The sequence below is a fragment of the Arachis ipaensis genome, chromosome B02, assembly GCF_000816755.2.
Source record: "Arachis ipaensis cultivar K30076 chromosome B02, Araip1.1, whole genome shotgun sequence".
Taxonomy (NCBI): domain Eukaryota; kingdom Viridiplantae; phylum Streptophyta; class Magnoliopsida; order Fabales; family Fabaceae; genus Arachis; species Arachis ipaensis.
In genome coordinates, this window is record NC_029786.2 from 15,932,301 (window position 1) to 15,935,885 (window position 3,585).

Sequence of the window (3,585 nt, forward strand, 5' to 3'; positions counted from 1 at the left end):
ACCATCGAATTCGAGGGCACTCTACCAACGAATGCTTCGACTTGAAAAATATCATAGAAAAATTGGTAAGAGAAGGAAAATTAGATCGATTTCTGGCCATCTGAGATGATGACCAAAGAAAAAGACGGAGAGACGAAGATGATGGACGAGCTGAACGGTCACCTCGGACACCAGAAAGACACGTCCACATGATACACGGCGGATTCGCAGAAGGTGGGATCTCCAAATCGTCCCGAAAAAGATATTTCAAAGAAGTATATTATGTTGAGGGAAAGGAGGAAGCACCCGACCTCCCGGCGATAACATTTACTAAAGAGGACGCATCCGGCATCATCTCGGGACATGACGATCCCATGGTCATCACTATTATACTGGCAAACGCCAATCTACACCGCACACTAGTAGACCAAGGGAGTTCTGCCGACATCTTATTCAAAACGGCTTTCGACAAGCTCGGTTTAGACGAAAAAGAACTTAAAGCATACCCGAACAATCTGTTTGGACTAGGAGACACTCCGATACAACCATTGGGATACGTATCGCTACACACTACTTTTGGAAAAGGAAACCAAACTAGGACCCTCAAAATAGACTACATTGTGGTCGACGTAAGTTCAGCCTATAATGCTTTCATAGGTCGGACAACACTCAATCAACTCGGCGCAATAGTCTCAACTCCGTATCTATGCATGAAATTCCCAACTACAGAAGGGATAGTCACGATAAAAGCAGATCAAAAGACGGCACGTCGATGTTACAACGAGAGCTTAAACCTCAAAGGCAGAGGAGAAGAGTTTCATACAATTGAGCTTGGCGGAGCTCAGCGTCGAGAAGAACTCCGTCCACACCCAGAAGGTGAGGTAGAGAAGGTTCAGATTAGAGACACCTCGGACAAAACGACTAATATCGGCACGGTCCTAAGAGGAGATTCAAAAGAATTACTGATACAATTCTTACGAGATAATGTCGATCTCTTCGCATGAAAAGCCGCAGACATGCCAGGCATAGACCCTAAGCTAATGTGCCACAAGTTGGCGGTCTATCCAGGATCTCGGCCGGTGCAGCAGAAGCGAAGAAAACTCGGACCAAAACGATCCCAAGCTGTGGAAGAACAAGTACAAATGTTACTGGAGGCAGGATTCATAAGAGAAGTCAAGTACCCACTATGGCTAGCCAACGTCGTCTTGGTGAAAAAATCAAACAGGAAGTGGCGCATGTGTACCGATTACACCGATCTCAACAAAGTCTGCCCAAAAGATCCATACCCACTACCAAGTATTGACGCTCTGGTAGACGCTTCCTCTGGATATAGATACCTCTCGTTTATGGACGCCTATTCGGGATACAACCAAATTCCCATGTATCCACCAGATCAAGAAAAGACCTCGTTCTTAACACCAAAGGCGAACTACTGCTACATCGTGATGCCTTTCGGTCTCAAGAACGCGGGAGCTACCTATCAAAGGCTAATGAATAAAGTCTTTTCGGATCACATCGGAAAAATCATGGAAGTCTATGTGGACGACATGTTGATAAAAACACAAAGCGAAGATACACTCTTATCTGACCTGGCTCAAGTGTTTGACACTATAAGGAAGCATAACATGCGACTCAACCCCGCGAAATGCACCTTCGCAGTTGAAGCAGGCAAATTCTTAGGCTTCATGCTCACACAAAGGGGAATTGAAGCAAATCCAGACAAATGTCAAGCTATACTCAACATGAAGAGCCCAACCTGTGTCAAAAAAGTACAACAACTCAGCGGGAGACTGGCCGCCCTATCCCGATTCTTAGCAGGAGCTGCGATAAGATCTCTCCCCTTCTATGCTACTTTAAGAAAGAGAAAACAGTTCGAATGGACGACAGAATGTGAGCAAGCTTTCCGAGACTTCAAGGAGTTCTTAGGACGGCCACCTATCCTATCTCGACCACGAGAAGGAGAACCACTCATATTATATCTCGCAGTAGGAAGCCGGACGATAGCCTCAGCACTAGTCAGAGAAGACGAAAATGGGCAACAACCCGTCTACTTCATTAGTAAAGCACTACAGGGATCCGAGCTGAACTACCAGAAAATAGAAAAATTTGCCTATACTCTCATCCTAACATCTCGACGACTCCGCCCGTACTTCCAGGCTCACACCATTAAGGTTAGAACTAACCAGCCCATAAAAGGAATATTGCAGAAAATAGATTTAGCAGGCAGAATTCTACAATGGGCAGTCGAGTTGTCAGAATTCGACCTCCAATACGAAGCTCGGACGGCCATCAAGTCACAGTATCTGGCCGACTTCATCGCAGAATTCACAGATACCCTGGAAACTCCCACAGAATGGGATCTCTACGTGGACGGTTCCTCAAATAAAACTAGAAGCGGCGCAGGCGTGATAATAGAAAGCAACCAAGGAACCCAAGTTGAGCTCTCCCTTAAGTTCGGGTTCCCGGCCTCCAATAACCAAGCGGAATATGAAGCATTATTAGCTGGTTTGAAGCTGGCTAAAGAGGTCGGAGCTCAAAAACTCAACATTTACAGCGATTCACAAGTGGTCACATCACAAATAACAGGGAGCTACCAAGCCAAAGACCCCACCATGAAAAAATATTTGGATAAAACCAAGGAACTACTTGGACAAATCAGGGAATATAAGATCTGCCACATACCCCGCGAACAAAATGCCCGAGCTGATGCACTCTCAAAACTAGCCAGCACCAAACCAGGGGGCAACAATAGAAGCCTCATCCATAAAATGTTGCAAAACCCGTCAATCTCGGAAGAGGAAAAAGTCCTGGCCATAACAAGTCAGGACCAAGGATGGATGACCCCCATAATCAAATACCTCAAAGAAGGAACACTCTCCGCAGAAGAAAAGGAGGCAAAGAAGTTAAAAAGGGAGGCACAGTACTACACCATCATAAACAACATCCTGTACAAAAGAGGAATCTCAATACCTTTACTAAAATGCGTGCCGACCTCCAACACAAAAGAAAGCCAAGAAAAACGCATTTACAGCGACAAACAAATGCAAAATCATGAAAAGGTTCAAACTTTCAAGACATGCAAAAGCAAAAGCTTCACCAAAAAAAACTAAAGATGAAGCCGTGAAAGAAGCAAGAAAGTTAGTACCAACCTGAAAAGGCAGCAGACTTCAGGGAAGGTGAAGAGGGACGGCGAAATCTGGAATCACTACATCGAAGCAAAAGAAAAGACACGAGCAAAAGAAAATGTCGCTGGGCTGAAATGCGAAACTACGAACTCCAAGCAGAGGCTTCAGAAAAATCAAACAAACACCGCAATACAAAGAAAAGTTGAAAGCGAGAGAATGAAGGGAAAAATGCGAAGTTACGAAAAGGGCGAAAGAAGAGAAACCGTTTCTGGGTTTTCAAAATCAAAATAAAGAAACGGGGCAATTAATACTAAAATTAAAAGGCATTAAACCCTCGCACGTTCCCAAAGCGCCGATATAAAAGCGCGCGCTTTTAGAGGAAAACGTTCTACATTCAAAAAGCTTCTACAAAGGAATCGACAAAAGGCTTGAGTTCGGCTTCACTAAAGAAGGACCGAAGTCAAGAACTCGACCTCAAAAA